Source organism: Nymphaea colorata, chromosome 2 (assembly GCF_008831285.2).
Source record: "Nymphaea colorata isolate Beijing-Zhang1983 chromosome 2, ASM883128v2, whole genome shotgun sequence".
Taxonomy (NCBI): Eukaryota; Viridiplantae; Streptophyta; class Magnoliopsida; order Nymphaeales; family Nymphaeaceae; genus Nymphaea; species Nymphaea colorata.
The window spans coordinates 5,894,939-5,904,996 of NC_045139.1; the positions used below are offsets into that span (position 1 = coordinate 5,894,939).

Consider the following 10,058-nt stretch of genomic DNA (forward strand, 5'->3'; position numbering starts at 1 on the left):
TCCAATACAAGGCTGATTCGGCCTACACACACCGGCACGAAACGAATCGGTTTTCAAAATTCACGATACAAGTCGGAAATCACGATTTGTGACATTGTTTTCTTTGTTAACCCAGCTTGATCCGAATCGAGCCGAGTCGAGCTGAGCCGAGCCATGAGCAGCTTGGCTTGTCTTCCAGCACCTACTTCTAAATGGATAAGGATTGACTTGAAACAAACTATAGAGGTCTAACCCTACCATACAGCTTCAGCCCTTGCCAGCCTGATCATTCAGTCCTAAAAGAAAAAAAAAATAAGTTCACATGTTTTTGTTGTATACGTTACAAGGCTCCAAAACCAGCATTCAATTACTCCTTAATGAATTGATGAAGCGCTTTCAGATTTTGTCCGCCGCGGCGCCGCTTCTTCAGAAAATTCAAATACAAGGGGCGCAGCATCTAAAGCTCCGCAGGTTGACCATAGATCTTTGATCACCCACGGCCGAGATTCAACGGCTCATATTCAGTCAAAAGGTGCAGATATTTGAACACCAACGGCTGAGATTTAGCAGCATATATTCAGTCAAAAAGATGGGCTCCCTGTGGCACCATTTACTCTGTTATAGCACATCAAACAGCAAGGTCAGGGCCCTTTGTGGATAAATTATTGAAATATAGTTTTAAATATCTCTTGGCGACCTTGTCTTTGAATGATAAGATTTAAAAATCTTGGCGAGAACAAATGGTTCAATGCTTTAAGGGCCAAATCGTGAGAAATACGTGAGAAAAGAGGTGTTGTTTCAGTATCATGATGGTAATGCAATATTTTTGAATGCAGTCATTCTTGTTCGAATTTTTTCCTGGCTTCTGAAAATCTCGTGACAAGAACCTGAATGATCAGAAATATATGCAGATTCCTGTGACTGCCGTTTTCATTTACAAATTTATGTTGTTAATGCACCAAAGAGTTACAACAAGAAGGCATGCAAGAAACATAAATAAAAAGATGCAATTCTCAATTATTTTCTTTTCTCAAGCTTAAAAAATTGAGATTGATAATGGTAGATCCTGCATGTACTTTGTTTTACAATACGTACTTGGTTTCCCTTGGCACAGTAAAAGGGAATCTATACATTAAAGTGTGACAGACAAGATCGGGCTGGCGTGTTCCCTACATTGGTGGCTCTTGGTTTTGAATAAACCAAGACCATGTCAGCCCTCCCATTTTTTAAAACTGGATAGATTCGTTCAACTCTAACTATAAATACAAGATGAGGTCAGGTCTCCTCACTCATAGCAGCAATCTTCTTCTTCTTTCTTCCAAACAGAGGAGCAGTAAAGAGAAAAGGAGAGCGGTCTTCGCAGTTCTGAATCAGAGAGCGAAGATGAATACCAAGGTGTGTGCTGATCATGCTACTTTTGCCTCGATGAGGAGTGCTCATCACAGCAGCCAGGTCTTCAAGGGGGCTTTCGAGAGCAGAAGGCCTATACCCAAGAGAGGCCAGGTGAAGTCTAAAATCGCAGCAAGTGCTTTCCATTCAATCGTGTCTGCATTTACGAGAGGACGTGCGGATCGCCATTGTTGAAGAGACAAAAGGGCAGAATTACAGACAACAGATCCTCTTCAAATGTACCATACCTCGGAGTCACATTTTTGTATAGAATAGAACATTTTCTGTTCTTTTCATCTCTTATTTCTTTCCTTTTTTTTTGACCTACTTTCGGTTTCATGGAATCTGACCTTGTACCTTTTGTGGAAGAGAAAACAAGAAGTGTTCACTTTTATTCTCTGTTTTGAAAAATATTCTGTTCTGTTTCTACGCGATCATCTCCGCTGCCGGAACTTGCCATTTTTGTTTTGATTTTCAAGCATAAATCATCTCTAGTGCAGCTTACACGTGAATATAGGCTTAAACTTGTCGGTGCACCTTTCTTTTTCCCTTTCAACAGGTTTTTACTTTCCGAAATGATCATTTGTCTTGGCTTGCGTGAAATTTCACATCAAAACTCAAACTTAAGATAAACAGATCCAACGAAAAGCACCTAATAACTCTTAATATCATCGTAGGGACATGGCCATTGTTCGAATAACCAGTTCAGCAGATGTCAGGCAGTTGATTCAGACATTGATAAGGCTCAAGAAAAGCTGGTCGAACCGACCTTTGGCTGTTTGAGAACTTCTCTTTAAGTTCGGAAAATTTTCTGCTGTACTCCACTCGCCATGCCTGTGGACCATTTAGATCATGAACAGCTAAATGGGATTACAGTAGATGAAGGCAACCTAAGAGAGCAGATGTAAAACTCTGCAATTCCCTTTATAAGATACACAAAGGCCAAAGTTTTGCTTTGCAAGGAGAGATAGCCGTGGGAATCGAACCATGACTGGCAGCTCAACTGAAGTCCAAACCTTCCGGTTTAATTGGTTCTGATATCAGATTTTAATCAATGCTTGGGCTTATTTCGTTGTAACTTGTAAGGAAGCAAGTTTATGTTTATGTGAACCAACCAAAACCTCTTTTGGGTGAGCAGGAGTATTTCATCCTAACAGTATACCATCAACTTGGTATCACACCCCATCGTATGTGGCACATAGGCATATAGTAGCATCCACATGAATCCAACTAACGGGAGGGATTTCACCCGTTTATACCCCCGTCCTGCTGTCTACACTGTACCGCAGATGGTGTTTGATAGAAAAATCATTTAAATGGAACGATCAAACGGCCTCTGAGGATCAAATGGGCGCTTTACTTAGCCTGTGAGCATAGGCTGCCATATCAAAATAGATTGCAACGTATCAACTTCCTTATCTCTTCTTCGGATGCAAGCATTGGGCTAATGTGGTTATTAAGGATTTGGTTCTGCATGACGGGTCTCGTTTCGCACGAAGCAATATAAATTTACCATATGGTCAGCGTTTACAGAACAGATGTTGGTGATGGTCTCGGGACATAGTCAGCAAGAAGTTGAAAGATGGATGAAATATGATCCGTTTACTGATCCATGGGCGCTCAAAAGGTAAGTTTGGATTTACTACCCGTATGCTAATTTAAGTACAAGCAAGACAAGAAGAATAGGAGCGGTTTTAAGCAACGGACATTTTTAGTTAGATTTTCTGGGAAATACTTGACTCGCATGACAGCAACTGGAGAACAAAGCCCTTACTTACTGCATCAAGAAAATTAGTATACCTCGTTAAGTCGTTCGGGTTTTCTCTTACTGAAAGTTTGGAGAAGAGCCTTAAGAAACGCCCTTTGAAGGAATGAACTCACTGCTCTAAAAGTTTTGAGCAGATTTCTAGTAGTATCATTCCTTTGACCTGCGTTGGGGAAGAGGCTCTCCCAGCCAACACTGTCGAATTTTTGCTTAATCCAATGCACTGATCTGTTTTCTTTTTGTGGCCTCTCATGGCCGTGCTGCTTATCGCTGAACAGAGCATCTCTTATCTGCAATTAGTCCATTTGGTTAGTTTGCGTTTTGTACGGCTCATATTAAAGGTTTGAGAGGCCTTCCTCCCAACAGGTTTGCATCGGAACACCATTAGTCTTAAATCCTTCTAGTCTACAACTTACCCACCAAACTTACATCTCTTTTAACCATGTATCTTTCGAAATTCCACCTTTATTCTTATGATCGGAGATTACACACCTTCAATCCTTTCCGTCTTAGGATGATAACTGATTTCTTTCCAAATATGGATTCCCTAATGGGACATACTCTACAAAGAGCTTAGATAGATTAAAAAGCGCCAACACTGACCCTAGACTCCACACACATTTCTTAAATGGATAGAACTGTGAGATTTAATGACATCTAAGTTCGAATCTCAAACTGCGGTTGGCAGACCAGACTTTCAAATTGCCTAAGGTCAAGAGTTTCCATGACTTGGTAGGTACATGCCTAGCTGCAGCTTGCCACAAGGAACAAAGGTAGTGCAAAGGATGTGACTGTGAGGCAATTGTTCAATACATGCATCAAATTTATTATTGCTCGTCCCATGTTAAATCAGGCCAAACTTAGGAAGAACATGCATTGATGCATGTAAACATATACACACTTTGATTATCTTCGAACTTTAACAAACAGGTGGCGGCCCTCATGGTCTATTGTCTCAACTATGTACACAGAAAAGTAAGGATGGTCTATGCATAACACGTCCAAAACTGGTTAAAAAGATCTAGTAAGTGAAAGCATTAGCATGTTTTAGTTGTCACCTCCGTCACTGCCTGAACATATTTCCAGCAGAGAAAGAACAACTAGAGGCCCAAGAAAGGGAGAAGGTGGTGGCTTGCTGAAGGCAACAATAGGTTCAGATTTGTCATCCCGCAATGGAGCATTGTCATTTGCAACAGGGCCTTCTCCAACATGTTTATCTCCTGGTTTTCTTGCAGACGAAGTTACCATGCCTCCTGTTACAAGTTTCGATTGTATTAAATGTTTATAACTTGAAGCCACAAAAATGAAAAGAAAAAGAGGAAAAAGCAAAAAAAAAAATTTTATGTTACCCCATCCGCTTCTAGGAAAAGAAAGCTGTTTGATGTTCTTGATCAGCGATGCTGATGCAGCCATGTGGACCAAAAGAAGGGCTTGATTGGCTTGAAAAGCTGGATCAACAGGAATGGGTCAATTTGCATGTAACAACTACAGCAAAAAATTCGAGGCAGAGAAGTTGTATGCAGCAAGAATACTACAGTCACTATGATATGCAAGTCCAGGAAAACATAAATGAATATGAAGGAGCTTCGATGCTATGCAGAATATTCACTTATACAAATATCCAGAATCAAATAGCGTCTAAAACTGACAATGTGGTAAACACAAGATTCTTTAACATATATTGTTTGGTATTAGGAGTAAGTTAGACATACTAAAAAAACATAATACTGCACAGTTTGTGCAACTAAAGAAATGTACATAACCTCTGGACCCAACAAGATTGAGGTGCGATACTGAAATATCTTATTATTGCCTCTGAGAGTCTGAACTGAAATATCCTATTGAGTTCTCAAAATATCAGACTGACCCAGCATTCCACATCATATTCAAATTTTTTCTAATGCTATTGAAAGCACTAGAACATCTCTGGCCGATGCCTTCTGTATAAATCATAGTTTGCAAACTCGTCAAGCCTCAGATTACCAAGGGACTAAGTCATGAATCACTTACTAACTAAATGCAGCAGAATCTTAGAGGACTCGGCTCAGGATCAACTGAATTGTTTGAATCAGCTCAAGATTACCCGATTCAAGACTGTTTTATTCAGCATTGAATCAAAATATAACCCAATATCACTAAGAAGAAAACTACAGTTGTAATTATTTTGTAGTTGTGTTCATAAACTACAGTTATTTGATTATATTTACATGACAGTTATTTGTTATTTTATAGGTATGTTCAACTTCTTCATCATTTTTTAGTAAAACATACTATAAAATTTTATGGCCTGACTCAAACGAGACACCAAGTCAACTTGCTCACCCATGACCCAGTCATCAGCTGACCTGAGTCCAATTTATGAGTTTGCCAACTATGGCACAAGTGGTAGCTCAAAGTTACAGTATTAATTCAATCTAGCTTTTGCCTTACAGGTGGCACAAAAATCAAAATCTACTTCTTGGTAGGGGTTGCAAACACATTATCACTAATAAAAAATAGATCACGAAAAGAAATCTGTGTCCACCTGACATGGAAAAGTGGATCCAAGAATGCCTGACGAAAAATGTCACAGGCATTGTGTAGTAGAAAGTAGATGATTGTAACATAAAATTTTCAGGAAAGGACTAATGAGCTAAAGGTTTGATATCACCACATATAAATAACATCCTAAACGCCAAATTAGAAGACTATAAAAACACCAACAGCATGTGCTATAATTTCTGTAAAAGAAGAAGAGAAATATCTATGCAGAGTTGAAGAGTTGAAGAAAAATGAAAATGAAGGCAAAACTTAATGCTTCCCTACCATATGTATTATTGGATTCATATACCAATGAAATTACGTTGCACAGACCAAACAATAGATCAATGTTAGCATCAACCAATTAACAAAGAGATGGTCAGTCCAAGTGTCCAACACAAAATATCGGCCACAACAAGATTCAAACGAAAGTAGAAATTCATCTACGAGTAATTGAAGTTGGTTAATCAGCAACAGCAGGGCGTTGTGCGATACTTTTGAGCTTCAGTAAACCAAAGAAAGAAACATGTTCTACTTAAGTAGTCTCCTAAGAGTCTCATGTAACGACGAAGACCATTTCTTTCAAACCAAAAGGCACTGAAATACTTGCAAATATGCCATCAAAACTGTTTATGCCCATTGAAATTAGCGCTTCTGCAATTTCCATATGAATGAAATTTTTTTTGGAGACAGAGCTCAAACTTTTGTGTCATTACATATAAGCTGATTACTTAGTTGACCAGAATCGCCTCTCTGATGCTAAGTGTAGTTGTACTACATGTCAACGAACTTGAAACTTAGGTAGCTTGAAAGATGATAAAACTGAACTCAGCTGTCTCTTACGAATGATAGTAATATAGTTAAAAGTATAGAAATTGGGTGGGGAGAATTAATGTCATCACTCCTGCGCGACGACATTATAGTCGCAAGATGGCAAAGAAATAGTACGTTGTTATGCATAAAAGCCAAAGACAAGTCCCTGAGGAAGAAACCTTTGATCAGAAAGCAGCTTGCTCGCACGAGATTGAGTAAATCCACTACTGGAAATAACGATCATGGGAGGAGAGAGAGAGGGAGAAAGAGACTACCTGAATCAGGGGATTGCAACGGAAGGGTGTGCAGTGATCGGTCAGGCGAGCGAGAGAATGCCTGAATTGGGTTAGAGCAGAAGGGTGCGCAGTCGGTCGATCCGGGCGAGGGAGAGAATGATGGCGAAGCTTCTAGGAGGCATCTGGAAACCGAGAGATGGACGGCTCGGGTGCTAAAAAATGTTATGAAGAAAAAGGTACCTATTGCATGGGGCTCCTCTGATATTAAAATTGGTACTTGATCTGGGAACGAAAAATAAATCTAACAAAAACTTTAAAAGAAATTCAAAAACAGACTTGAAAAGATATCAGGATTTTAAAACGCGCACCAAGTTTTTACATGTTTAATCAAAAAAATATATAAGAATACTTTTGTCATGGTAATTAAGATTACCATGTTGCCGTTCCTGTTCATATCCAACATTTAAGTTCTAAGTCACATAAGCAACATATTACTTAAAAAATAAGGAACGAGAATAGTGGTTAGTTTTTGTTTCAAATCTTTAGAACATCAACTTTCTGTGCTATAAAAAAAAAGTCAACATGAGATATGTGGCAACCTATTGATCCTATATCTTAAAGAGATGAGGGAGTCGAGTGGTTGAATGAGAGCATCAACTATTTTGAATGGTATAATGAAATAGTCTTTCTATTCACTCCGAATAAGAAACCATCATTTAATTAATTTAGAAAAGTCAACTAATCATTGGGATTGGTTAAAAAAGATGAAAAATTAGTTGTAATAGGAGATGATTTGAACGTGTCTATACCATTTGCGTCCATGACAAAATTCAATAATTTAAAATCTTGTCAACAAGTATTGTAAACAAAGATTACCATGCTAACGTGTTTATAATTGCTAAATTTAGTAGAAAACATGTTTTGTTTAAAGTTATTTTAATGAGAGTATCGATACTAAAACATAGCGTTTTAGAAGCCCATAATTTTTTTTTATTATTACATGTTTAGTCAGAGCGGTGGTAAGGGCGCTGACAGGAGGCATGGCATCCCTGCCCTTCTTTATATTTCTAGAAAATCAAAATTTCCTTGTAATCTTTAAAAATCTAGTTTAACCTATACACAAAATTTAAAAATTTTAATGTTTTGGCTCTCGTTTAAAGTTTGAAAACTAGTTCGACCCCCATAATGAAAATTCTATAATGCCGCCCCCGTGTTTTTAGCATTAAGTCACTCTTAATATCACATTTATGAAGCTAAAATAAACAAAAAAACAGATTGATGATTTATTTGAAGTAATCTAACTTTTGTCGTTCACTTTGAGAAGAATAGTCTGGGATATAAACCGAATGTCAACGTTCCGATCGTCTTCACGCCTACCCTTTCAAAGTCGTTGTGCGGTTTTTGTTCTTTTGAGACTTCTTCTAAAATCAACTCTGACGCTGCAAATCGGTTCAACATAGATACCAATGTTGACATGTTTACTTGTTTTCACAAAGACTTTTTCCTAACTTTTTTGTTAGTTTGACTCAAAGCCGCCAATATATATATATATATATATATAATGTGGGAACAGTTCTTTTGCATCTGAGTTATCCTTCCATCTGAAACCGGCGAATATTATATCCATTCCGGCTTGTCAGCATTTCACAAGTGCAGTCAGTCAAAGATTGATACTGAACTGTTGTGGTTGAGAATGGGAAACGATTGAATTCGTGGTTGCGCTAGTTGGCGTAACGTGGGGACACAAACATATTGTTCGGATTTGGATCTATAATCTCAGATCCAAAACTCATTAAACCGTCTAAGAATGTTACTCAGATGCAGCAGATCCAACTCGAATACCATTGTTTCTTCCTTTTTAGTATGAAAAGAAAAGAAAGTAAGAAACCAACGGCCGGGGCCGACCGGCAGTGGCAGAGCCACATATGGGCTGTTGCCCACACGGCACCAGATCTACAACTCTTCTTTCTTTTCACATTAGCATATTCAAACATTTACTCTTTGAGTGTCTTTCCGCTAAACTGAGAAGGTCCACCTTGGGAATTCCGATTCCACTGAAAGCACGCTAGGCCAGAGCAGTCTCTGCTTCATTTTTGTTCTTTACTCCAAAGGAACAGGAAAGTAGAAGGCAAGGAAATTGGTTTCCATCCCGGTAAGTCGAGAGGACGTAAAAGCAACGATGCAGGAAAAACTCCATTACTGACGGAAGCATGAAGCATGTGACGTTGTCGTAATGGTACAGACCTTCCTGGCTTCTGCTTGTACGATTCAAAATGACTGAGGAGAGAAATCCTCCAATCTTTACCATCTCATGATCTGTGGTTGTTTTTTAACTCATACCAAAAGATCATCAAGCTTAAGAGTTACCTCGCTGCTCCGGAGATGACCGAAGCCCTTCTTTTTCTCCTTACTGTCAACAAGGTCTAGAGCTGCAGACGATGAGATCGCTGCGTGCTTTAAGTACAGGAGAAAGTAAAAAGCGTTTTTCGTGAAACTTTCAGCTGTTCAATTCTTTAACAGCAAGGTTTGCTGACACTAAGAAACAAAGCAGGAACAAAAGCACACAAAAAAACATCAGATCTGTTCAAAACGCGGATAAGCGCCATTGACTGAATTTGAGCGGCTGTTTTTGAAGAAGATCCGAGCTCGGAAAGACCAGCCCACAACGTCCCACGATGGTACCTTTTAAGTAAACGGTGTAACATTCCAAGCTGACCTCTTGTTCTTAATTGCGAAGGCAGACTCATACTTTTTTGAATATATCTTATGTAATTCATATCCTTGTTGGTAATAAAGTTGTCAATATATTCGATTTGAAATGGTTAAGATATGAAAATGCATAAATATCTTATCAGATTCAAATCATATTTAATATTAAATAAATGTCTTGCAATATCCAATGCCCTTATATTTTGAACGTATGCTACAGATATGAATGCCAAAATCATATTCAGATCATTGTAAAATCAGATTTTGAATCCAGATTTGAATATATACGTTTTATTTATTTGTATTCGAATCCGAATTTGAATATCAATATGTAAATATCAGCAGATATAATTAAATTCATTGACGCCGCTAGTCAGTAAAAATCCAATGAAACGGGAAGGGCTTCTTTTGGTTAACCTTTTACTTTGGAACTCCTACGTGAAGATGAATATTATGGATTTTACATGACCGCTGTCGGTGGTGAGAAAATTAGTACCCCAAAGGAGACTGTGTAAGTGTTCTTCAAAAATATGTAGAATGGAATAAGAAAAAATCTTTTCAACGCTCCTGGGAAAAGGTACGACTATGAGCAGCACATTTGCAATAAAGAAACAATCGCCACTAAGTGAACGACGCAGCCAGAAAGC

The 10,058-nt window shown here is 38.4% G+C and overlaps 1 long non-coding RNA gene across 1 annotated transcript; it reads right to left on the reverse strand.

The window, feature by feature from the left end:
* Positions 1 to 3,948: 3,948 nt before the first annotated feature.
* On the reverse strand, positions 3,949 to 6,933 carry LOC116248650 (uncharacterized). The gene is made up of 3 exons (XR_004171038.2): positions 6,742 to 6,933; positions 4,483 to 4,581; positions 3,949 to 4,386 (listed from the first exon to the last, which is right to left on the reverse strand). It is a non-coding gene; the product is annotated as an uncharacterized LOC116248650 (long non-coding RNA).
* Positions 6,934 to 10,058: the final 3,125 nt, after the last annotated feature.